Raw genomic sequence first — 27540 nt, forward strand, 5'->3', positions numbered from 1 at the left:
CTCTCAGGGGGAAAAGTCACAACAAATGTGTGGCCAACTCTAATCTACCATAAGGAGCAATGAACAAAACAGAGTGATTTAAGTAAATCGTCAATGTCCAAGAGCAGGAGCAACTGTCAGAGAAAGAGGAACAGGATGAGTGTAGAGGGCTTTGAAGGTGAGGTTAAGAGATTTGAATGTTTCGAGAATAACATCTTTTCCCCTGGCATATCCTCTCCTGTGGAACTGCACTCAGCTAGATGAAAGAGAGCACCAGGATTTTCTAAGGTTCCCAGGCATTGGACTAGGTAAGTGAAGGAGACTGAAATTCCCCATCTGAGTGTCTCTAACAGGATACTTTCTGGTCTGGGTATATTTGGTTGTGAAGAACAGAGACTCATTCAAGCCAGTTTAAGAAAAACAAGGACCTATTCAGAAGCACAACAGGCAAGCATAACGGCATTCCAGGACAAGAGGTAGGGGACGTGGGTCACAGGAAGTTTGACAAGTCTGACACTGCAAACCCCAGAGCCAGGGTTACCTCCCCTGTCCCTGATAGCGGCCTGAGGTCTCTCATCTCTGTGTCAGCTTTGATCTCTTGCTCGTCTTCATAGACAAGCCTTCTCTGCTGACTCATCAGAGTACACCTGGCTGAAAACGGCTGCCCCAGGTCCCCAAAGCCTTTGATTCCTGGATGGTCTATATGCCTTTGATTCCAACTGCCCATCATCTGCTTACAGATTGTGTACATTTTAACTTGAATTCTGGAGAGAAGGTGTCCGGTTGGATTAGACCAGTCTATGGATTGGTTCCCCTTGAGTCAAATATCCACTCTTAGTATAATCAAGTATGGCTGGAGAAGAGGCTTAGATGTTTGATGAAAAATAACATAAAAAGCATCTGGTCGTCCCTTTCCCCCATCAGTGAGACAGCATAGATGGCGAGCAATTCAAGAGAAAAGGTGTAGGATGGCTATGTGACAAGAAAGAAGGACCATGTGGAAAACATGCCAGCCTAGAGCTGGGGGCTGGGAGAAGGACAGAACAGCTTGGTCCCCAAGTCATTCTTCATTCATATTCCAAACCCTTCCCTGAAGGAGTCAGACCCATTTCCTATCGAACTTGTCCTCGCAGCCTTGATATATGAAGCAGTAAAGTAATGGACACTAATGGATAGTATCAAAGAAAGTCCTTTCTTATCTGGCTCCCACAGAGGACTTTAATGCTTATAATAGTATTTGGGGGTATTAGCCCTCTCTTCCTATGCTTTTCTCCAGCACACCCAAGTCATAAGGGAAAGATTGATGGCATAACTATAAGCCCTTTAATTTTGTCAATGAAAATTATTAATTAAAAAAGTGAGTAAGAAAACAAATCCCAGTTGGAGAAAAGTATTAATGATACTTCATACTGTCATAGAAAAATGCTAATTGGGATTTTCCTTTCCCCTAATTAGCAGACATAAATCAGGATAAATTTTAAATTGATGAGAGCTCTGTCAACACCAGCAAAAGGTATTGACCTTCTCGTGGTAAAGGTAAGTATGAAGTACATTAAAATCACCATTTTCTCAGTAATCAAGTTTACCTCCATAATAACGTTGGACTATGACACTCCTTCAGAAATTCTCCAAACAACAGCACTGAATGGAATTCTGCTAGGGTAGGAGAATTGTGGCTGGGCGGTCAAAATCAATTTGTTCCTGTGATTGACATGAGGGCCTGCGTGTCAGCCAAGCTCTCTCATACCATCTGTGCTCTGATGATGATCAATAGGTATTTGCAATATGCCCAGGAAATGTGCTGTTTGATTCCTTTTTTTTACATGAGAGAGACAACAAAACCAACTCAACTAGAGCCTTCTAATGTGGCTGTAGAAGCTGGCTGATGAATTATTAGAATATAGAGTTTGCACTGATAAACTTTTGAACTTTCATTGAACTTGTAGATTAAGAATAGGCAGTTTTTCCAAGAGGAAAATTCACCAGACAACCAACAATTTTTCTTTCACGTATTTAAGCAAGATGTTCGATCTGGTAAGGAAATAATAGTAATTTATGTCTTTGATAATTGAGAAGGATTATAGTTCTATACACAGAAAAAGCAACCATCACCCAGGCCCTGTGAGTCACAAAGCCATTAAAGAAGAAGCTTCCAGCTTAAAAGCACATGAAACCTCCGGATTTAGAGTGTGATGTTCTCTAAGAGGGAGCTGAGAGAGGGGAAAAAAATCCCCATCTACTTGCAAAATTAGGGCCCCCTCTCTGCCTTCCTTCCAAACAACCATAATGACACTTTTCAGATTCAGCTTAATCTCCCACACTAAAAGAAACACACACACAAACATGCAGAACCATTTCTCTTTGCACACATAGCTCCCTTGCATATACCACTATGCACACACATAAGAGGCCCACACTGACCCTTAGCGGGAGGCAACACTCCAAATATAAACGATGAAGCTGCCTCCTTGAATCTGCAGAGAATCATCGTTCTCCGAACATCTTTTGTCCTGTAATCTGTAGGAACAGCCAGGAGCAGATTAAAGGTTAAGAGGGAAGATTGCTGACCAGCTAGAAACGTGTTTGGTACATTCAACTCGCTACAAGAAATTACTTTACTGATAAAATAGCATCAGCTGAGATTAGATTCCTGAGAGATGGGAATTACTAATTTTGCTGCTAGGACACTAAACAGCTTGTGTTAAAAATGCACGCTGGCTTGTGGCTCTTTGGCTTGGTTGGTACAATCCACCGAAGACTTCAACTAAACGCTGGCCACTCAACAGTTCAGTTGCCCTTATTAGTGATAAATCCTATCACCTTCCTTCCTAGGTCTCTTCACTATAATGCTTTTGCTTTCCTGGAATTAAATTTGAGTCGATCCTACTGTTACCTTTAGCATCCACCTTGCTAGATGCTCAAAAATGAGAAGGACACGATCTTATCACAAGTTGCTAATAGCTGGTGTTCATAGCATCACGGGTGTTATAATGCAAAGCTGGGAAACAGCCAACAAGAATGAGGGATGCGATCTCAAAGAGAAGTAGAGGGATGGAGTCGGCAGCTTCATTTGGAGGGTCCAAAGTGGCTATTTCAGTTGCAAGGAACAGAAACTTATGCAAGTTTTCTCAAGTCATGAGGTTAGGTATTATTATAAGAACCCAAGACCTGGTACTGGAAAGTCACCAGGAACCTGGGCAGGTCTAGGGACCCATTATTCTCACCATCTCTCACTTTCTCTTATGGCATCTCTACCATGTCTGCGTGTCTGCTCCACCCTCTTGTCTCTACTTCCTTGGCTTACTCCAAGTTTCTGTTTCCTCATAACTGTTGTTTGCACATGACTGCTCATGACCTTGACTCTATCTCTGGGCTCTTAGTTTTAGCAATCACTGCTAACTGCCTTATTCAAATTTCTAAAAAGGAGACAGAGGGCCAGCCCTAGTGGCCTAATGGTAAAGTTCAGCATGCTCTGCTTCGGCAGCCTGGGTTCAGATCCCAGGTGCAGACCTACACCACTCCTCTGTCAGTGGCCATGCTGTGGTGGCAGCTCACATACAAAAACAGGAAGATTGGCAGTGGATGTTAGCTCAGGGCAAATCTTCCTCAGCACAAAAAAAAAAAAAAAAAAGGAGAGAGAATTTAATTGTGCTACTCACATTTCCTGTGGCCACACTCAGGGTTACTGGCCAGCCACTAGAAGGACTGCTGCTCACCCAACCATGGACCAATTCTCTGTGGTCAAATGGACCATATCATGGGGTATAAATAAAGCTGTCCCTTCAGAAGAGGCAGTTCAATTATAAAGGGCTTGGCAGGCATTCTGAAGGTTGATCTGCCTGGCCCATGGGATAACTGGAAAAGGTTCCAGGGAGGACATAACATTTGAGATGATCATAAAATGATCCCTTGTATGGATAGGTAAAGATGGAGTAAAAGTGGAGGTAATTCCATACGCAAAAGACAAAACTGGGAAAGTAGGGAGTATATCTGTGAGTATTTTAGTTTGGCTAGAGCAGTGCTTCTCAAATTTTCTGTGCATGTGAATCACCTGCGGATCTCGTTAAAATGCAGATTCCTATTCAATATGCTTGAGGTGGGGCCTGAGATGTGGCTGAGATGCTGCATCTCTAGCAAGTTCCAAGGTGATGCTGATGTGCTGGCACACACTTTGCATAGTAGGGCTAGAACAAAGAGCCTGTCAAAGCCTCGAATGCCAAGCTAAGAAATTGGCACCTACTCTACTTTGGCAAGTAATAAGAAGCCCTGGAAGATTGGGGACAGAAGAATGATACAATCAGAATGGTGTTAAAGGACAATTGATTTGGCAATGCTTTGTGGGATAAATCAGAGACCTGGAAGATGAGCTATTTAGCAATTGTAACGACTAGAAAAGAGGTAAAAGGACTTAATCAGGATGACCTCAGTGGAAGGGGAAAGGAAGGGCTGCATGAGATAAGATATATAGCCAATTGAACACGCCCTTGCCAGCGTCCTTCCCCAGTCTTGCCTTAGTTGACAAGAGAAGCCACTTCTGCAGGCATCATCTGGCAAGATCTTTCTATGTCCTTTAGAGGGTGTCTGCTTTTCATTTCAAATCACATCTAAAGATACATCCTCTCTTTTACCTCTAACCCTTAATTTCATTCTCTCTGCCTAACTGCATTTTCTATGGTGTGCAACTTGCTGCATGATTTAACTATATTATAACCATGTAACTATGTTATTTAGCTATTATTTCATTGTGTACCAGTAACCAAATTCGGTAACTCTGTTTGTTCTGCTGGGGAGTTTTGTAGGAAGCATATCTGAAGGGCACTAGGCAATGAAGTAAAGTCTATTACCGCCTTATCACCATCAGGAAAATGATCTGTTTGTTTGCAGTTCACTGAAGTACATGGCTAAAGAAATTGAAAGAGAGCTTCCGGAGGGTCTGTGTAAAGTCCAGACATGGAGATGGATGGATACTCCCAACGCTACGCTTTGGTTCAAGATCCCAAAAAACAGTTATGACAATACACAGTAGGGTTGTTTCCAAATCAAGTAGTATTGACGGGAAAAGGAGATGGGGAGACAAACCCTATATTAGAATCCAGAACCTCAGTTAGTACCCAGCTTACCCAGGCCCTACTATATATTTAAAACCAGGCAAAAGATAAGCTTGAAGTCCCTGAAATTTTCTTAAGGCTAAAGCTTTCATAATATCCTGAGATTATGGATATAAAGGAAGAAATCTGTGCTTACCTACTGGATTATTCGTGCCATTTTGAGGTCAAACTCTGAACGCTGAACTTTGGTTCTCTGGTTGAACATTTGAGGTCCCTGTGCATTAAATAATTTACACAGCAAGCAGGACTTTAACTCCAATCCTTTTCCTCCTAATGGGGTGGAATTTTGTGCACAAGTATAGACTCACAGCTCTAAAACCAAACAGCTGTTGCTGACCAAAAAATAAAACAACAATAACAACAACAATTAGTCCTGTATTTAAAGAAAGAAAGAAAAAGAATTATCCAGCCCAAAAGACAAGAGCTATTTTGATTGTACAAGAAAGAACATAATCAGAGTCAGGAACACAATGGAGGAAATATTCCCAAAGGAAATCAAGATTAAGATGCACACTTGGGCCTCTTCCTACAAGCGCCAACCTCCCAAGCCCACAGGTCATTTTGCTTGACAATGTCACATCGATTCACATTTCACAATGTGCTCTTAACTTTAGAATCTTAATGTGCTGGCTGGAATTAGCTGTGTCTTTGGAGCAGAGCCTGATCTTGGCCATGTCCTTCTTTGGAGAGACTTCCTGGTTGGCTGGAGGCATCAGCAAGATGCCTTGTCATTCTGGTAAATGAGAACCAAGAAGAAATAAACAATAAATGTGTGTGTATACATGTATATACGTATATGTACAAACACATATATGCATATATACATGAATTGAACATATGTATTATATACATATAAACATGTGGCATGGCATGTCCTTGCAAAACACTGGGAAACCATGCTTTGAAGAGAACATGGATATTCTGAAAAACTTTCATGTTCCATAATGACTGTAGTAATGATTTCATCATGTTGTACACCTTAAATATATACAATTTTTATTTTAAAAAATAAAATATAAAAACATAGGAAAGGAGGAAATGAGACTTCCTGTGTTCAGTGAAGCCAATGGTAATGGGTCAAACTCTCTGGCGCCGTTATTGGAAGGAAAATGGAGTTCAGGCCACTAGGAAGCTGCAGGGAAGAAAGAGGAAAGGCTTCTGAAGACTGGCGTGAACTGTGTGAGTCACTGGGTAGGGGAAGGAAACCGAGATTTTGTGGGCCCACTTCCTTTCCTCAGCCCCACTTTGGGGCTCAGGACTGTGGGCACATTTCTGAGTGTCCTGGTGGTGGCTGGGGTGGGGAGGAGCAGAGCCCAGAGTCAGCCTGCTGTGCTGATCATCTGCTGCCCCGAGGATTTCCTCCAGAGGCAATCCAGAAGGAAATACCCCGAATGCCACCAATCCTTTTCCTTGCTTCCCTCTGTGCCACACCCTTTCCCAGCCTCGCTTCCCCAGAAGTAAGACACACTATCAGCCTAAGTAGCATCCCTTCCCTGAGAGGTCATGGTCTACAGTCTCCGTCTCTCAGGTATGAAGAGGCTGCGGCAGAAGGAAATCCAGCCTCTCCAGTTGCACAGGGCGGCAGGCACTCTCCTCCTGGCCTTATGAGCAGAGTGTCCCTCAGTGTTTGTGACTGCCAGGCGGGCCCTGCCTCCTGGGTAACAGGACGGACACTGGGTTCAAGCCTCCTGTGTGAGGCTGGGCCTCACCCGGTACTTTCACACAAGGTCCCATCCTGCCGCTGTCTGCAGTGTCACCCTCCAGGCAGTCATCGTGGAACCTGCTCCTTGGTGGAACACCACCCACAACCACCCATTGCCCCTACAAGGGACAGGAGAGCTGAGGTTTCAGGGCCCAAGTGTAGATGCAAATTGGAGTATTTTTAATGTTCTGAGAATGATAGTGAAAACACCTTAAGGACAAGAGTTGCATTTAATCTGCAAATGTGGATTGAGAAGAACCCCTGAAAGTGACTATAAAAGAATCATAATGATGTTATAAGAACAGGTGTAGTTGAGTGGGGTGGAGTTTAGGGGTGGCATCATGGAGAGCTGTGGGTGTTCGGGAGCCACCCTTACCCGGTAGATGTCTGTGAGTTGATGAAGAGAAGAGCAGTGCACCTGACAGGAGAGCCACATGGAAGAGCCCAAGCAGAGAAGGTCCTTGCGGAGGGAGGAGAGGCGCACCACACAAAAAGCCTCAGCTGGAGATGCTGGACTACTGAGCCCACCATTTACCCAGAAACCAGCATGGCGCAGGACCTAGCTGGCAAACAGGACAGGTCCTTACCTCTCCAGAGACCCAAAGAAGGTGACCTGCAGAGACCCAACTAGGTAGATGTGGAGGATGCTGTGCACTGGTTTACTCAACCTCCATTCCAAGCTTCTCCAGGGGACCATCCTATATGACAGACACCTTAGAAAAACTAAATTTCCCGTCCTCCTTTGCAAGTTGGGGTCCAGATGGGATTAGGTTCTGCCAATCAGATGCACCAGCGCCAGACCTCAATTCAGAGCCCAGTTATATGGGGCAAGAGACAAGGTCTTTACTTGGCTGGCCGTGATCTCAGCAGAGGCGGGGGGCTCTGCAGTGGGCAGGTGGGAGCACAGCCTTCCCAGCCATGTCTCCTGAGTAGAGTAATTCTGCCAGCTGGAAATCTTTCTGGAAGCTCTGATGAGAGCCTGCTTGCCTAGCCCTTCAAAGTGTTTGTAGGCCACTCAATACCTGATTATTAATCCCCCCGTGTTTCAACTAGCTAGAGGGATTTTTGTCTTCTGAAGTGGCACAGACAGTGGAGGACCCAGCACGTCTAACACCCAAAGTGGATCATCTTTTTAACACCCTTCTCTAGGTGACAAAATTATTTTCAGTGATAACCATAATAATCAGTAATTATTATTATTCTCATTAGTTCATTAGTTTTAAAATAATCATTTAAGAAGAATAAATGTCTATTTTAAAAATATTATTTGAATTCAGTCAAATACTTGGTGTATGAATGAAAATTTGCACTTACTAAATTTTAAACACAAATTAAAATGCCAAGTAGTCACACAGAAGAACAGAATTGAATTAACTCAGGTTTTGTTTCTTGGCTTTGCAATCACTGTGCTGTCATCCATTGTCTGTTGTTTAAATGCAGGAATACCTAGGACCACGGGGGCTGCAGACACAAACTATGCCTGAAGCCAGCTCGAGCCATCTCCCACTGTTCTTACTGGGAATGCTCCTAATTACTTTCATGTGGGATATAATATTTATTGAAGGATAAATAATAAAACATGCTAATTTGAAACATATATATACACATATATATGTGTATACACATATATATGAATGTATACAATTAAATTCAACAGCTGCCACAGCGACTGTTTAGAACATGGACCAACGAAAGATTTGGGGAAGGAGTATTTTATCACTGACATTGTTTAGAATTGCCAGCATGGGGATAATAAAAAGCAGACTGACTTACAGTCGATTTTATTATTGGTTTTAAATTCTCAGCAGACATTGCAGACCCACACCGCATGTGCCAGCCAGGAGGACTGCTCCCGCTGCTGGCGGGGGTGCCGCTGCCCCCAAGCCACCTGGGTGGGCGAGCCTGGAAGAGCCGGGTGGGATGGCAGGCCTTAGGGCTCTAGGAGGGACCTGGGGCCTGAAGGGAAGTGCTGAAGGGTGAGCCTGAGACACCAGGGCCTTCACCAGGTGTGCCGATGGCTCAGCCTGAGACCCTCATGACTCCCCCAATTCTCAAACATCGCTGAAGCAGAAAGACCCCCCTCACAGATTGCCTTTTGTGAAGAGGAACCGAGAGCCCGAGCTCTGTTGAAACACTAGTGCCGGGTTCTCAGTAGTGAAGTGACTCACCCACCCGAGTGTGAGGGAAATGTGTGCTTCAGCACAATTAAAAATCACTTCATGTCATGAGCCCTCGAGGGCACACACAAATAGTTGAATCCATAAATGTTAACTCTACCAGTGCCAAAGTCCCACTTCCACCTAAACCCTGCCATTCCTCCATTTGCCGGCAGATGAGCCGTACACCGGTGTGTTCAGGGGACAGGCAGAGCGAAGGCCTCCAGCAGAGGCACCGCCACCGTGCAAGGCCACCAGCCGGGGGTGTGTCTCACTCCCTCTCCAAATGGCAGCCGCCCTGAAAGACCTCAAAAGTGCTTGGAGGGCAGAGACCGAGGTTCTGTCCAGTGACCCTCACAGTCCCCGTGATACAAGCCTGATGAAAGGCTCATTTCCTAGTTCTGGGAGAGTCAAGTTTGTCTTTTCTCCTGTAAATGAGGGGCCTTTAACAGACTGCGGATACAGACCCGCAGAGGAGGGATAAAAACACCAGCTGATTTTAACGCTGGCTCCTGAGACCCTGTGGGAATGGAGGGGAGACTATCTCCCTGGACCAAAAGGAGAGCAGTTACTCACCACCCCAGGAGGGCACCGTGCCCTGGGAAAAAGGACGCAGGTTCGCATTGCCTGATACCCAGGGACCCACAGAAGGCTGTGACCTTTCTCCTCCAGGCCAGACATCCATCTGCAGATCCTGAAGATGCAGCCACAGCGGCAGGGTCTGTATGCCAGCCTTCTAGCCTGACGCTGCCCAGGAGAGTGCCACCAGCACCCCATCCCGTAGAAGCAGTGAGTGTTGTCCTACCAACAGAACAGGCAGGAGACGCAGGGCCGTTGAGCCACAGGGCTCGTGCCCGTGCGTCGGGAGCAGAGCTGCCCTGGCTCGTGCATTCCGAACACAGCATTGGCACCTAAGCTCAGACTGCTGCATTACTGTCAAGCAGTGTCAGCCAGCCTTCTATCTAAGGACCACAGACCTTAATTACTCCGGGGAACAGTCTGGTGGCCAAACAAAGAAAGGCTTCCTACAAAGGCCCCATTGTTGAAAGGGCCTTTGCCTGGACTGCTCCAGGCACCCCTCATTTCAGTCACCAGCCCCGTGCTGGGAAGCAGTACAAGCCTGAGTAACCCTCTAACCCGCGGCTGTTGCAGAAGACTGATACTCAGGTCTCGGCTAGCTCAGCTTTCCCGGCTGTGTGATCCAGGATAAGTCACAGATCCTTTCCAAGGCTGCTTTCCTTATGCATAAAATGGAGCTATCCCTGTGAATTTCACCCATGTTTTCCTAGCCCCCAGTGCTGAGGGCCCCAGGGCTGGTGGAGGTGCCCAGCATCCCTGGGTGATATCCCAGCACTGCTGAGTAGTATTGGTACCCTCCCCTGGCAGGCAAAATTTCAACTATGCCCTGCCCCTCCATCTCCCCACATATAATAAACACACATACAATAAGTGAAAGATCATGTTTGTAGCGGATGTTTTTCCTTTTTCCTATCCAGGATCCAACACTCTCCCTGCATGGGAGAACAGGGCAGAAACCCACCTCCTGCTAGGACACTCCAGGAAGGATGGCCATTCCCTCCTATTCCTCCCTAGCAACAGAGAAGCAGGTAGGCAGGTGATCCATCGGCCCAGCCAGATCTCCCGCCCTAAACTTGGAATCTGGAGGGAAGGCGTGAGACAAACATTCAAGGAGTATGGAGGTTCCTCGTGGTGTTGGTGGAGCCAAGAGAGGAGGCACTGAGGCCATGTCCAGGAGGAGGAGCTTGCAGGGTCTTAGCTGTTTGCAGGGGGTGGACCTGGGCCGCACTTTTGCCGCCCCGACCCTGAGTTCCTACTGCTTTTCCGAGCGTGGTTCTCCAGCCTCCTGTCAATTCTGTAAGCTAGTGGATAGACAGCCTTCCAGTACATTCCTTTTCTACTTAACCAGATTTGGAGCCTGTTGTTTGTAACCAAGAGTCCTGCCTGATACTGTGAAAGATACAGCAAGGGAGGAAGTTACCCAAAACACAATTTAAAAAAAATAATAATCTGCCTACACAAATACATTTATCGCGGCATTATTTAAAACTGTGAAAATGGGAGAGAGAGCTCATACCTGACAGTAGTGAAAGGTTAAATAAACTCTGATCCCTGCACTTGGAACAGCGAGCAGTCGTAAGCATAGTGGACGTGAAGATGACGCAATGACAAGGGAAGTGTTCCTGAGATAGACGGACAAGTGAAAACAGGATAACAAATTGTTGGTACAAGAGACTTGACTCTCCTCCCCTCAGAATATAAGTCCCCAAGGGGCTGGAATTTGTATGGATTGTTCAGGGTCCTTTATCCGGGCGCTGGCAATAGCAGGCACTCAACTAATACTTCTGGAATGAATGAAGGAAGGAACCAATGATTTGCATAGGGGAGGGGTGGGAAAAACCCTCCCGGTGCTACCGGTGACTGTTGTGGGTTAGTCAGAGTTTTAAAAGCTGTTGTTTTCTCTGTTTCTGGCATTTTCCTTCATGTGGTTTTATTCATTTTCCTCAGAAGAAAAACATTTTTTTCTTAGCCCGAACCACTGGTAGGTGACCCAACTTCCCCTAATATTTATGTCCCCTCTTGAGAGGCCTAAGTTGCCACGAAGCAGGGTGATGAGGGCAAAGGAATCTCGCTCCCCTTTGCACGTGGAAATGCTTGGCTGAAGCAATCCATTAGGAACCCGCGGCCGGTAAACACTGGAGGCGGGTCTGTCGGGGGCCAGGGGCCCAGGTCAAGTCAAAGCCTCACCCTCCTCCTGTCCCCTCGGCTGTCATCTCTTCCCCCTCCTCACCCCGGTTTGGTAGCTAGTCCTGCACACCGGGATCTATACAACAGCAGATTCAACAGCCAGAGGGGGTTCAAAGGGGTCTACCGCCGCATCTGATTGACATTCAGCTGAGGCCACCACCAACTTAGCAGGTGGGATCCCGGCCCACCTGGAATGACTAAGCAGGGAAACGGAACAATCAGCACTCTGCAGAAGTCAGAGGTTGACTCCAGGCAGCCCCGCACTCTCCCAGAGGAAGGAAAGAGGGTGTTGACCTACCAGGTGAGCTGTGAGGAAATGGAATCTGCTGCAGAGCGCTGGGCAGGGCTGGCTGTGGACACCTGCTAAGACCACCATCTTAAGACCACCACCTGCTTGCACCCACTCTGACAGTCATATTCCTGCTCTCCTTCCGTCTCTGTCTCTCTCTCTCTATCTCACACAGACACACATTTTCTTCCTGATAACATGATTGAAGCCATGTGAAGGAAAATGCTGGACATAGAGAAAAGAAGACACACAAGAAAGCACACACCCTGTGCAAATTTACTTCCTTTGTGACTTCCTCAGAAATTCTTTTCTGTAGCTGCTACTTCCCCTCCTCCTGTCAGGACATGCTCCATCCTGGTTTGACTCATCCCCAAACCACAAGCCCCAGGCTCCATGGCACACCCTGCAGGCATTTTTTTCCCCGCCGTATAGACATGTTTAGCGGGTTGCCCACAGTGCAGTAACAGTAGCCCTGCTCAGAGCTCTGCAGGTCTCTCCTCCGAGCTCCTGAGGCACCGGAAGCAGCTGGCAGTGCCCCTCCTCAGAGTGCTGGGTCCAAGCTCCATGCGGTCCCTTCTCCAAGCTTCTAGTTGCTAGTCACCCCAGCCTCTGGCCTTTGTTTCCTTAGCCCTTGGGGTGGTAGCTGCTTCCTGGAGCTATTATCTCTGAGATACCTTTCATCCTTTCAGTCTGCTAATGCCAGTTTAATTAATTCCTTGTATTAGATTCTCTCTGTTAAAATAACTATAGTGATCAACTCTTTACCTAACTAATGCTTGTATGATCAAAAGACTTTCCCCAGTGGTATTGGAGGTTTGGTTTCCTTAGTTAGTTTTACTGTATTCAATTTAAATTAAAATTCATTGAATTTTTTTCCAATTATGCTTTAATTTTATAATCATTAAAAAGAAATAATGGCAGTTCCTGTTTTTCTGGTTGGACCCGTACTGATATAGGCAAAAAGCCAGTGGGAAAAGATGTGTCAGGTGGAACCTGCTAGAGAAGACATGTTTCTAGGTACTTTGATGGAGGGTCCATGTCCTCCTCACCTGGGGTGGGGGAAGAGTGTTTGTCCATCATGTTCAAATGACAATCCTCAAAGAACTGTGTTCAAGACCTAATTGGAAATTACCACCCACTGTCCAAGTTACTGACCATTTCTTCTATTCTGAGAGGTTTTATGTACAGATGAACAGCGGAGGAACATATGACTTTTAAAAAGCCAGGGGTTCTAGAACTCCAGAAGAAAGAAAGTCTTGGCAAGGAAAGAAGACCCAACTGGAGAAGAGAATGCTATAGAATGAATATACAGAAGGAGTTAAGCAACCTAACTGTTCCTAAAGACCAAAGGGAGGCCACCATGCTCTAAGTCAGGAGGGGAAGAACTATTAAAATCACAGGTGGTTGTAATAACCACACATCCATTCGGTGCTGAATTTCCAATCCCTATCTCCTTACTTTGGGAGCAATTAGTCTCGGGTGAAAAATTGCACTTGCAGCTAATTGCACCTGCAATTACCTACTTCCGGGTGCAATTAGCCACTTGAACCTAATTCTGAGTGTGCAAGTGTTTAATTTCGTATGTGAGGAGGTGATTCCAGATACAGTTAGTTGTACCCTCAGTCTTTGCACCTGCAACTAATTGTGACTAATAAAACAAGTCCTCCTGCAAGGCAGGTTGAAGGCGCATATGGTGGACCCTATTTGGGGAATCAAGAATTGGATTGGTCAGGCTGATCGAGGTACAAGTGTACTAAAGGGATAAAGGGACAAATCATTAGAAATTGTCATTCTTTGGATCTATGGTCACATTATCCATGCCCCCTTCCTACAGTCGTGCTCCTCCTGGACTATGGTATATGAAGTCAGCTGATGAAAGCCCTCGCTTGGCAAAGATAACAGAGCAACTCTTCAGCTGACAATGAGAAACGTCCATGAGGCACAGGTCAGAATTGCATTCTAGCCAATTCTCCATTATTTGGGTTAACTCTGATGAGGTTGTTCAAAACACTTAGGTAACAGACATTTACTAAAATCCTACTATGTGCTAAGCCATATAGTGAATCCAGAGATTAATAGACATGGCTCCTGCCTTCAATTTCATGTCAGTTCCACAAATATTTATTGAGTACATACTATCTGCTTGGCATGTCAAAGTCCTCATGAGCTTACTGGGAAAATCCACTTATTCTGCCTTCCTGCAATTATTTATTTATCGAGCCCTCTTGGAATTCACATGCAAAAGGAAAGACAGACATTAAACAACTATTTACACAATTAATGTCTTCATTACAGGGGCTGTGAGAGGACATGATTGGGACTTGCTCTAGGTTGAGAGCTCAGATTAGGCTTCTCCAAAGAGTTGACTCTTGAGCTGAAATTTAAAAGATGACTAAGAGTTACCTAGGCAAGGGGCAAGGGAGGGAGAGCTCTAGGTAAAGGAAGTGACACTGCAAAGGCTCTGAGGGAAGAAGGAACATGTCAACACTGAGAAACAGAATCAAAGTCAGAGTGGCTGGAGCAGAATACGAGTGAGGTTTATGTGATGAACAAGAGGAGGTTCTTCAAAGCACCAAAAACTGTGCCCCATGAGGGAAGCCATGATGGTCCCCACCAGAACAGAGGACATTGGGCAGCTTCTTAACATTAGCCAACAGGGAATCTTGATGTGACATATATTTTTTGCTTTTCTTCTAATCATCAGTGCCAACTTGGACCCTGAAAGACCCAAAATGGAGATGAGCTAGAGGGAGGATAAAATTTCCAATCAACCCCTCCTTCCCAACTGCACATCCCCAAGCTTAAGCTGAGGTAAGGAACTTTGGTCTGGAGGTGAGACTGAAGTTTTGCATTAGACTAGAATGGACTTGTAATACTTGAAAATAAATCTCATTATCAAAATTGAGGCTTTTCTAATAGCTGGAAGTGATGCGGAAAGCTATGGGACCTGCTTGAGATGTCTCTAAAGGATGGGAGATAGGGACCCACCGGAGCAAATTCAAAGGTTAAATGGAAGAGATATATAGCCTCTTTGTGATTGCACTCTACTGAGGTATAAGAAGCTAGAGAAGGTTCCACAAAGATAAGAAGGACTAGTAGGATTTGGTAGAGAGGAGGGCCCAGGCACCGCAGGAGAAAAGTAGGGAGAGCACAGGAGATGAAGTCCATTCTCTGTTCAGTAGGAAACTATAAGAAGTTGGGCCTGGCCAGAGTGGATGTGTGAGCAGTAGGGTTAGATGAACATGGGGTAAAGTCATATGGAAGGAAGCCTTGAAGGCCAGGCAATAAGAGTTAGGGGTGTCTAGCATCAAATCTGGCCTCTCCTCCAGACCCTTAGCAAGTAGTAAAATTAGTTAATTTGAGTCTAAAGTGAGGGGTTCATCTAGGTGAGCTCCCTTCCAGGGCTGAAATTATGGCTCCTCCCTCCCTTTCTTCTCGGCATATTGGTCTGGTGGGATGGTATGAGGACATTCCTTCTCCATCCTGGGGCCTTCACCAGTACTCCGGCTAAGATGGAACACATGTTATGTGGGTCTTCAAGGACACAGGGAGAGTAGGAGAATCCTATCTTTTCCTCCTTTCTCTCTTGTGGCCAAGACTCGTTTGATGATGCTCCCGATTCAGCCACTCTTCCCTCAGCACCCAGGAAGACTGTTTCCCAGCATCCCTTACAGTTAGACTAGAGTCATGGACCTGGATTCTAGTCAAGCAGCCAGTAGAGCCCTGGCACCTAAAACGTTCAATCCAGCCTTCCACTCATTCTCCCCTCGTGATTCATGAGACTGGAAATAAAGGACTTGGAGAGAGGTGGAGACACATGATGGCAAGAATCTGCTTCGCTGCTCAGAGAAGAGCTGTCAGACCAGCATCAGACCATGACATGGCCGGGAAGAAACACATGCTTGGTTAAGCCACTGAGCTGTGGGATTATTCATTAGTGAGTGTGGCCTAGTCTACCTTAACATGGCCCTCCTCCCCTATCCCCAGTGTTCCATACCCTCTTGTTCCCTCCCTCTGCACACTTCCCACAATCCGCTTGGCCTCATTCATTTTCGTGCAGCAGAGTATTCACAGCTCGAGAGGTGGGGGAAGAACGTCCACGAAGAAAACACTTAGGCTTTCTCTTCCTCAGCAGACTGATGCATTGCCACTCCATTGCTTTGGCTGGGCCCTCTTCCTGGAATGTTCTTGGAATGAGATGCGTGGGGCCACCTGCCCAACAACTTACCATCACAATACTCTCCTTTGCTGCCTTCAGGGCACTTGTCAACCCATGAAATTATCTTATTTGTTTATCATCTTCCTCCTTCTAAGATGTCATTTCCCTGAGAACAAAGCCTAGGTTTTGTATGTTCTGTTCTTTAGTGCCAGAACGTGCCCACACCTATTCAATAAATGTGTGAAATGAATGAATAAGAGGGTATAGGGATTCACATGTCCTGGTTGTCTAGTCTCGCTTCCGTTACAGAGGAAGAAATAGGGCCCTTTTCCCTAAAAGGAGGAAACAGGAAGGCAGCTGCCGCAGCCCTACCAGGCTAGCTGTTTCTGGAGAGCTGAACTTGGATGTGATTCATTCAAACGAAAACTCCGGGGGAACTGTTTCGGAGGGATCCATAAAACAAATGGCATTTTCACCTGGAGAATTCACCCAACCTGCTAACCAATTTCAAATATAGTTTTTTAATGCAGATTTGACAAATTCGAAATCTCTTACACAAAGCCATTTATCATCTAATGTTGCCTGCCCTGCGCCACAGTTTGTTATAGCTTTTTAATGGGGTAAAACATTTCTAGAAAATCATCAAAATACCTTAAACCAAAACTGCTTATAAGAAATGGATGAGTTTCAAGCATTGATTCAACCCCTGAAAACATCAACCTTGCCATTGGCACCATGGGCACTTCTAATAAAAGCAGCTAAGGAGGTCTAATGAATATCTGATGAACCATTTTGTATGTCTATGGGGTTTCTCCAATTGGAAATAAATCAATGAGCCTTACAAAAATGCATATTTTAGTGGTATATTCATAAACAACAATCTTGTTTTTCTATCATGACTTGAGCATCATTCTTTTTCTAACACAACTGCAGACAATAATTTATTTTATATATCCATAACCCAGAGCTTAAAGGGGGAGGGCCATGTAGTGCGTATTTGATTTTTAAGTGTCCTCCTGTGTGGAAGCTGTGTAGATCATAAAGGTAAAGTCAAGCACTCACAGTCTAGTAGCAAACACAGGCATGTGAATAGTAACGAGTAAACAACCTAGAAACTTCCATGAATACAATACCAGGAGATGGCCTAGAGCACTGTGGGCTAAATAAATGGAAACAGACGCAATGACTCAATCTTGCTTTCCAGGCACTGTAGTTGAGCCCATGCTGGCCCTCCTAGCCAGCTCAGCCAGGGGCAGCCAGTCTCACTGGGCTGGACCAAGCCCCGGGAGCAGGAGTGTGTGCATCCTCCTGCAGACCTCCCTGTGACCCTGCCAAAGGGTTCAGCCGGGTTGTCTCACCAGCTTCCTCAGCTGGAAGTGGGTGAGTTGCCTCCCCTCTTGTTGGCATAGGCTCAAACCCTCTGACCCAAAGCTGCCTCTCTATCTCAGCAACTTCCCTTCCTGAGGCCAAATATAACCATCCCTTTCCCGGCTCACAAAAATTCCAGTCAGACGGCAATGCACAGTGACAGCCGGCCAAAGAGTGTCTCACCAGCCCAGCCCACAGCCAAAAATAACAGCCACTTGGTTAGTATAGGCTGGAGATTTTTTTTTCCTGTTGTTTAGACTTTGTTTGGAGTTATTTTTTGTTTTGGTTTTGGATTTTGTTTGTTTTGTTTTTGTCATTTAGAAGTAAACAGAGTAACTGAAGAAGTTGCTACACCAACGTCCCACATTAGGCTCATGGGTTTAGTTCCAGTCACGGTGGGGTCTGATCAGAAGGTGCCTACACAAAAGGAGAACCTAGCAAGTGAATCTCTTCCCCTCTTGGTCCAGTAGCGCCTCCCGCACAGCTACGATCATGCTGGGCCCCACCAACTGGTCGTGTTTTTTCTTCCGTCTAGTTGGAGTAACTGGAGTGACTGGAAGAGTTTCACTGTGGGGCTGGGTGGGTTGGTTCCATGGTTATACTCGATGCATGTGGGCAGCAGACAGGCCTTGGTTCCCAGAGCTCTCAGGTCAGTGCCCTCCACAAGCACTAAACCCACTTCGAGTATTAATTTATTTCTTTAAAAGTACAGTGTTCAACAACAACCAAGCCCATTTTTGATCTGCTTCCTGACACACAAGGCTCTTGTCAACCAGGGTTTTTGCAAGCCAACAGACACACCTTGTTAAACCGTATCTAACCGGTGACGTTAAATTGAAGCTTGTGGAAGAGCGCCAGGCTGGAAAAGCGGATTGTCTTCTCCAGGCCCTGTTTCCAAATGCAACAAGTAATAAACAGGTGTGCAAAACCACAACCTTCAATTGTTAGGACATCTTCGTACTTTTGTTCTTCAAAGGCGGAATGTTTTCTGGCGTTATGTTTCTACCTGAGGAAACAACACTCCCTCAATTTCTACATGTGCACGCGTATCACACAGACGCACTTCATTTCTTCTCACATTGTATGCTGTCCCAGGACCAATAAATAATTTATGCATTTAATGCATTTATCAGCTCTCCTGTCTGTGTATGTGTGTATGCGTGTGTGTGTATACACATCCTATGTGCTAGTGTCAAAGATGTCTTCTATATTAATGGAAAGCAAGCAACCTCTTGGGTGTTTCTCCACCATGATATTAAGCTTGCATTTTATCTATCAAATGAGTGGAAAGTGATAACAGGTCCCTGTTCTTTACAGAAAACTAAGTGCTAGTCTACACCAAAAAAGGAGCTATACTAAGCATTTCACATTGCATATTTTCTGAAATTGCTCCCCTCCCTTATTTTTTTCTAAGGAAAAAACTTTTTTCCTTTGCTCTTTCTTACTCCAGGACCACACAGACTGTAGAGGGAACATGGCTCCTAAGTTTCAACTCGTTCTATTTAGGCTGCCTTTCCTTTGCCTCTCCCTTGGAATATTTATCCTGCTTGTCATCAAGAACTGCTTCGGAGCACCTCGCAGTGCCAAGCGTGGTACCAGGTGTGTGTGTCTGGCAGGCCTCGCCTCCACTGCTGTCCATAGGCTCCAGCTTGGATGTACCCATGGTCATCATTCATACCCTCATGGCAGGAGCATCTTGGGGTGCTACCAGTGTGACGACAAGCAGCAAGAATGAGCACCAGGGCAGCAGCTGCTATGGGGCAAAGTCACGTGACTGCACCTGGCTCACGCCTGCCTTTCGCCCCAGCTGCCTCTCTCCACCCATCCTCCTCACACGGGAGGCTTTTGTGTTTCCGTGATGCCGTGAAAGGATCACCAGAAAGATACACTCTTAGAGGAAGAGATCTCAAAAACATCTAGTTCAAGCTGATCCTTTTAAAGATATGGAAGTGGATGCTCTGAGGGGTCAAGTTCCTTGGCCCAGCTCATGCAGGTGGTTGTTGGCAGAGTAATGACTAGAATCAAGTAATGGAACCCACTTTCCAATGCTCTTTCTACTCTACAGTAGCTTTCCAACATTTGTTAGCACAATCCACAGTATGAAAGAAATTTTACCATGACCCACAACTACGCATGTATGTAACTAACACAAAAGTCTCAGAAACCAATACTTACCTCTACTATATGTGATACACTTTGGTATTTTCTATCATAGTATATTCACTTTAAAATATTCTGGAGACTGCTTGGCAGCATGCATACTAAAATTGGAATAATACAGAGAAGATTAACACGGCCCCTACACAAGGATAACATGCAAATTTTTCCCATATTTTTTGTACATTTACCAAATGTTCTTTTTCTTTCTGAGGATAATATTTATAGGTATACAGTCGACTAATTTGCATTTTTCCTAATTAGATACATCTACTGAATGTCCAGGAAGGTGGGAGCTGAAGTGGATCCAGAGAAGGGTCCCGCCCAGCTTGATCCTGTCATGCAGCTAATCAGAAAAGGTCTCATTGTCTGATCTGCCCTTAATTCTGAAAGACAGAATGATATAGTAGAGAGAACACTGGCTCTAGTCCTGGCTCCACTACCTTCCAAGTGGTGTGACTTTGGGTGAGCTTTCTCTGGGTTCCGTTATCTCATCTGCAAGATCAAGCTGTTGCTAATTGACAGAGTTCTGAGAAGTGAACAAAATAATGCAAATGAATGCAATAAAAAGATCTCTACACAAGACTTGTCCTGGAACAACAATGGGCTTAAATTCTCACATTTCAGAGAAATATGGTGTCTCAAGATGTTTCTGGATTCTCATCAAAACACCTGCATAATGTATTATGAATAAATTTTGTATAATAAAGAAAAACTATACCCTGGAACTGACCCATTTTAAATGCTTTTGCAGGTGTTTGAAGAGGAGGGGGTTGACCCTAAATCTTGAAGAAGTTCAGCCTCCGTAAAGTAGAAGTCATTGAGACCAAAGATGACTCCACACTCTTGAAAGGGAAAAGTGATGAGTCACAAATTGAAAAATGTATTCAAGAAAGGATGCTACTCGCCATCCCCCTGAAAACAGGAATGACACAAGGATGCCCTCTATCACCACTCTTATTCAACATAGTACTGGAGGTTTTGGCCAGAGCAATTAGGCAAGAAAAAGGAATAAAAGGAATCCAAACAGGGAGGGAAGAAGTGAAACTCTCGCTGTTTTGCAGACGACATGATCTTATATATAGAAAACCCCAAAGAATCCATTGGAAAACTTTTAGAAATAATCAACAACTACAGCAAAGTAGCAGTATATAAAATCAACTTACATAAATCAGTAGCATTTCTATACTCTAATAACAAACTAACAGAAAAAGAACTCAAGAACACAATACCATTCACAATTGCGACCAAAAGAATAAAATACCTCAGGGTAAATTTAACTAAGGAAGTGAAGGACCTACACAACGAAAACTACAAGGCTTTTCTGAAAGAAATGGATGACGACATAAAGAGATGGAAAGACATTCCATGTGCATGCATTGGAAGAATAAACATAGTTAAAATGTCCATACTACCTAAAGCCATCTACAGATTCAACATAATCCCAATCAGAATCCTAATGACATTCTTTACAGAAATAGAACAAAGAATTCTAAAATTCACAGGGGGCAATAAAAGACCCCGAATTGCTAAAGCAATCCTGAGAAAAAAGGACAAAGCTGGAGGCATCACACTCCCTGACTTCAAAACATACTACAAAGCTACAGGAATCAAAACAGCATGGTACTGGTACAAAAACAGGTGCACAGATCAATGGAACAGAATTGAAAGCCCAGAAATAAAACCACACATCTATGGACAGCTAATCTTTGACAAAGGAGCTGAGGGCCTACAATGGAGAAAAGAAAGCCTTTCCCACAAATGGTGCTGGGAAAACTGGATAGCCACATGTAAAAGAATGAAAATTGACGATTCTTTTTCACCATTCACAAAAATAAACTCAAAATAGATCAAAGACCTAAAGGTAAGACCTGAAACCATAAGGTTTCTAGAAGAAAATGTAGGTAGTACACTCTTTGACATAAGTATTAAAAGGATATTTTTGGACACCATGTCTTCTCAGACAATGGAAACAATAGAAAGAATAAACAAATGGGACTTCATCAGACTAAAGAGCTTCTTGAAGGCAAAGGAAAACAGGATTGAAACAAAAAAACAACCCACTAACTGGGAAAAAATATTTCCAAGTCATATATCCAACAAAGGGTTAATATCCATAATATATAAAGAATTCACACAACTCAACAACAAAAAATCAAACAACCAGATCAAAAAATGGGCAGGAGACATGAACAGACATTTCTCCAAAGAAGATATATGGAAGGCCAATAGGCACATGAAAAGATGTTCATCATCACTGATCATCAGGGAAATGCAAATCAAAACTACACTAAGATATCACCTTACAGCCATTAGAATGACAAAAATAACCAAAACAAAAAGTAACAAATGTTGGAGAGGTTGTGGAGAAAAAGGAACCCTCATACACTGCTGGTGGAAATACAAACTGGTGTAGCCACTATGGAAAACAGTATGAAGATTTCTCAGAAAATTAAAAATAGAAATACCACATGACCCAGCCATCCCACTACTGGGCATCTATCTAAAAAGCTTGAAGTCAGCAATTCCAAAAGTCCCATGCACTCCAATGTTCATTGCAGTATTATTTACAATAGCCAAGATGTGGAAGCAACCTAAGTGCCCATCAACTGATGATTGGATAAAGAAGATATGGTATGTATATACAATGGAATACTACTCGGCCATAAAAAAGGATAAAATCGTCCCATTTGCAACAACATGGATGGACCTTGAGGGAATTATGTTAAGTGAAATAAGCCAGATACAGGACAATCTCTGTATGACTCCACTCATATAAGGAATTTAAACATGTGGACAAAGAGAACAGATTAGTGGCTACCAGGGGAAAGGAAGGGTGGGGGCTGGGCACAAAGGGTGAAAGGGTGCACCTACAACACGACTGACAAACAATAATGTACAACTGAAATTTCACAAGATTGTAAAATATCATTAACTCAATAAAAATTAACTTAAAAAAAAAAAAGAAAGGATGCTACTAGTGAGTACGAAGAGGAAGAATTAAATGAAAATAGCAAAATGTCCAGATGCAACAGCCATGGTGAAGGCTGGTGGGACAGGTGAGGCAGCGCAAATGACAAAAAAAGAGTTCCTGACGCACTCAATGCTGCTCCAGCTGCTTTTGAAGAAGGCATCCTCCGACAAGGTGGATGGGCTTGGTTTCAGCATATTCCAGCTTTGGACTTACTAAATCTAGCTAATAAAGATTTAAAAAACAAAGATAAAAATTATTTTTGAAAAGATTCAAAATGAATCTTTTCAAAATATTGGAATGACCTTGCCAAAAATGACAGTTAGAAGGATCCTCGACAGCTGAGAACATTAGGCACAGCCGGTCAGAAGTTGGTTGTGATGCTATGCTGCGAGATTTTGCGGCTGGGAGGGCGAAAGGCATCATTGGCACTACTAAGGTAGTAAGGGCTGCTTCATTGATGCTGGTGCTGTGTGAAACAGAGCAGAATTTGTCACGAAGATCCTGAAGAGGAGGAGGACCCTGGCAGGGACAGAGCGGGTAGAGGTGGATTGGAAGCGGCGTGTTCTAATTCCTAAAATAGTGCATTATCACTATTAATGAACGTTACAGGAAACTCTAAGCTGTGTTTCTCACCAATAACCTCAGAGAAATGACTTGGGAAAAAAAAGACTAAAGGAAAGGTTATGGGTTTCAGTTGACAAAGTACATGAATGGTTTAAGGCTATCAGTGGGCATGCCCACAGATAAAACATTTTGTGTTTTTGAATAAAAAGACATTTGTATGTTCCTTTTTTAAAAAAATGCCAGCTATGCTTACAAAGTTTATTCCGCAACCCATTACACAGAGCCTTAGAAAATGGTACACCCCCGGTGGGGAAGGGTGAGCCCAGAGCTCAGGCAGTGTTTTCTCTTCTCCCACGGGCTCACCTCCAGCCTGCTCTCAACTCCTCCAAAGCCTACTCCCATGGCATCCCTCATCCCAGAGCCTTCCCAGTGCCCTCTGGAACCTCTGTTCTATGGTGAGCAACCTCCCTTCAACTTTAACCCGAGGATGGGAGCATTCCTTTCTCTTCCTGTTTCCTTTGGAGCCTGGCTCTCTCACAGGACCGCCCACCCCTCTCCATCCCCCCCAGGCTCCAGGGCCTGGAGAGGGAGGATCTTGGTCCTTTTCACCCCTCAGAGACACCGTTACTCTTCTACCTTCATCTAAGTCCCTCCCTCTCTCCCTTAGGCCACCTGGTTGCCCAGGGCTACCCCGGGACCTCCCACTGACATCTTGGTGACTGACCATCTTCTTTTCTATTCTAGAGCCTGCCCTGCCATCAACTCAGGCACTTTAATATCCATGTGGACAACACATCCAACGGACGCACTGGCCCTCACTTGCTTCATTCCCTCTCTCCCCGTTACAGGTCTGACTTTGGAATCACCTAGCATTGTCCCACCTGAGGGGTTCTCAATCTTTGTCCTGCCCTATGATCACAACCTCCTCTCCTGAGACCTTGTTCCCTGAAATCCTCTAAACCTGACTTTCAATCTCCTTGAGTCTTTCCATCCCCTTTTCTTTCCATTTTCCCCATTCTCTCAACTCCCTCGTGGTTTTGCTCCCTCCCTCTTCCAACTTAAGACTCTAGGGCCCAGAACTTCAACCACTCTTTTGACAATACTCTAAACCAATGGTCTATGAATTTATTTCATTACGCACATCCAACAAGAAAAATAATTGAGCACATATCTCTGACATTTATTCATTCATCCATTCTCAAATTGCATAGCTTTTGCTACTGGACATTTTCTTCATTTTAAAACATATCACAAAAATAGAAAGGCATAAATGACAAGATTTTAAAAGGCCAATGTAGTAAGCACTTCAGTATTCTCTGCCCATTCCCAGTGGATCATCTTACACAGCCCCTGGAGGTGTGCACACCCCAGTTTGGGAACCATGGCCCAAAGCCCTGTCACTCCCTTTTCCCTCTGTCACATCCACCCTGCAAAACCAACACTGAACTCCTATAGCCATGAGTGTCCTGTTCTCTGCCAGGTGGCTGCATGATGCGGGGGACCTCTCTGGACTTACCTTTCTCCTCAGGGCAATGTCACTGATAGGCTCAAGGGGTAAAGATAAGCCAGTGGGCCAGAAAACTTCCTTCATCTTTGTATTGTCAGCACTCGGCACGATGCCTGGCACCTGCCATGAGTGTTTGTGCATTGAATTGTGTTTACACACAGCATCTCCACCACTCTGGCTGCGTGGTTATACAGGCACAAAGAGTAGATAGAGAAAATCCCACAGGTCAAGAGGTCCCAGCTGGGTGCATGCTTAGCTCTGAAGCTGTGTGAGCATCACTTGTCCTCGCAGCACCATCTGCCCACTGTGACTCAAACAACAGACGCAATCTTCAGAGGCCAGAGACTCCACAGCCGACCCCAGCTCACATAGGCCGTGTGTGCCTGAGGCAGCTTATTTAAAGCCCATTTCATACCTTGACTATTCCAGGGGGTTGCTGCAGAGGTGGGAAACAGGCCCCTCCAGATAATCTTCTCTTTACCTAAATGCTTGGAGCAGCATGGGCTCAGGGCTCTGCTGCACCCTCCTTTCCTTCAGACTCCCCCTCACACAAGGTCTCCTTAGCTATCAGAGGGAAGAGGCAGGCAGAAGACTGACAAATCTTAAAGGAGCAGCCTCAGTGGACCCAATATGGAGGAGTGAGATGTGCTTGTGGCCAGACGTTCCTCTCTGCCCCTCCCCTGCCCCTGCTGGCCACCTGGAGCTGCATCCCCAGGTAGGCAGGGCCTATAGAAGGACACGTGACAGCTACCGCACTTTCTCAGAGGAGTAAAGGTGATTAGGGCAAAATTCCCTCACCTCCTGTCAGTTCGTTCTTCTTCTCTTTCTCCCCTTCTTAGTCCAGTGTTTCACAACCAGTGGTCCACGGACTGACACTCTGCATCAGAGTCACTTAAAAGCCTATTAAAAATGCAGATTGCTGGGCCTTAGACAGATTGAATCAGAAACTCTGAAACTGGAGCCAGGGAATCTGCATTTAAACATTGTTTTGCCCTTACAGTTTGGGAACCACTGAAAAACACTTACTTCTCCTGTTCTTCCCAACCATGCATCCTTAATCTTGGCCCCTCTCCATCTTGCCACTGATCCCCCTTGCCCCTCCGCTCCTCAAGCCTTTATAATGAAGCCAATGAGGACTCAAATGGAAGGACCTGGAAGGAACAAGTTCCCTTGGGCTTTCACCTTTCTGTGCTGACCACAAGCTCCCCCCTTACTATGCTCTTACTTTACTTGATGACATCTCCTCGAGCGGTTCCTAGAGGCCCTGCTCTTGGCCTACTTGCCCAAAAGGAATACTGGGCAAGCTGGGGACTGAGTCCACTGAACTCAAACAAAGTTGCCAGGAAGAAACCAAGTAAATCAGGGAGCTGAGACCTGGCCTAATGTTGATCTATTTTTGGCCAAAGTCACCATCTCCTAATAGAACTCTACTAACAGACCTTCAAAGATGGAAATCATCAATGCTAAACAAGAGTTATAAATAACAAAGATGTTTGCCATCTACTCACCTCCCCAGGATGGGGTGTGGACTGGAGACGACCACGACCAGGGAGCACTCCAAACCCAAAGAAAATTCTCTGATCTGAACTGTTCTTCTGCTCACAGAATTTCCGTGGCACCAGTCCCCATGCAGCTCTGACAAGCGAGCTATTTTCGTATGTGAACAAGTCGAGTTATTGTTATCTCTGCTCTGAATCAAGGATAAAAAGGGGAAGGTGAGAGGGAGAAGGAGGGCGTGAGGAAGAAATGGAGGTGAGATGCAGGACGCAGAAATGCAGGAAGGACATCGCAAACCTGAAGAAAAGGAGCCCGGATGAAGTAAGTAACTGACCAGTCTGTGAATCCACGGCACCACGGGACTCCTCAGTGACCGCAGTAACAGTCCCTCCCTCTGGGCTCACAGGAATCTGGAGGGACTAAGGATGATGTATGTCAAAGGGCTTCATAAATGGTGAACTATTATCCACACAGGCTGCCACCTCCCCACTGGTGACCAAGGCGCTACTGCCCCTTTCCCACAGCCCCACCCAAAGACTCAGGACGCCACAGGCCAAAAGGACGCTTAACCAGCAAATGCTTTTCCATCAGTAGATGCGTTTCCTCTGTCCTCTCCCCAGATTACCCAGGGACCTCAACACAGATGCTATTTTAGCAAGAAACTGAAAATGAGAAGAGAATATGCGTTCAGAACAGGCTACCTACCTATGGTGACACACAGCCGCACCGAGGGTCAGTGCTCCACATATGTTTTAGGGTATTTATTCCAATTTGTGTTGAGACCAGCAGAGTCTGAGCCACAGCTTCCTGTGTTCTGCCTCATCAGCAGGAAGGATTTGCTGCCATAGACTCGTTCAGCTCCCTCTGGAGCTTCCCTTCTCCTCGGAGTCTGACTAAGACGAGAGGCTTACCCCACGGCTGAATGCGGAGACTTCCTTCAATTTTCATTTCTGACTCACCCCTTTGAGCTTCCTGAGGCCGGTACTAAGCAGGCCTTGCTCCAAGCTGCGGTTGCCTCCCGGACCTGGCCGCTAGGGGGCTCGAGAGAGCAGCGAGGGCCCAACCTCTCCCCAGCGACAGCTGAGTCCCCGGGCACACCCGCTCCCTCCTCCAGCCCGGGCAGTCTGAGACTGCGAAGCATCTGCCCATTGGCCTAAACGTCTCGCCTTCACTGTCCAGGTCCCTGGGAAACTCTTATTTTCTTCTTTATCAAGTTTGGGTGAAAAACAAAACAATTAATTTAAAAAGCAGCACAGAAGAACCTAAACATTATTTATGTCTCTAATTATCTCATTCTAGTGGGTATTTTAGTCC

The 27540-nt window shown here is 45.2% G+C and overlaps 1 long non-coding RNA gene and 1 pseudogene across 4 annotated transcripts in view; one reads left to right on the top strand and one right to left on the bottom strand.

Annotated features, from left to right (window-relative positions):
- LOC123286514 (uncharacterized) overlaps positions 1-27229 on the bottom strand; it is a 117316-nt gene extending 90087 nt beyond the window's left edge. For 3 of the 4 annotated variants that reach the window (XR_011506450.1, XR_011506452.1, XR_011506451.1), the window contains exons 1-3: positions 26932-27229; positions 26524-26645; positions 26238-26419 (exon numbers count right to left, since the gene is read on the bottom strand). This is a non-coding gene — a long non-coding RNA (uncharacterized lncRNA). Of the gene's footprint in view, positions 1-23705; positions 25630-26237; positions 26420-26523; positions 26646-26931 lie in introns of those variants that run through there. The other variant, XR_011506453.1, reaches the window with a different exon arrangement.
- On the top strand, positions 19770-19864 carry LOC123288368 (U6 spliceosomal RNA; annotated as a pseudogene).
- Positions 27230-27540: the final 311 nt, after the last annotated feature.

This window comes from Equus asinus, chromosome 10 (assembly GCF_041296235.1).
Source record: "Equus asinus isolate D_3611 breed Donkey chromosome 10, EquAss-T2T_v2, whole genome shotgun sequence".
Taxonomy (NCBI): Eukaryota; Metazoa; Chordata; class Mammalia; order Perissodactyla; family Equidae; genus Equus; species Equus asinus.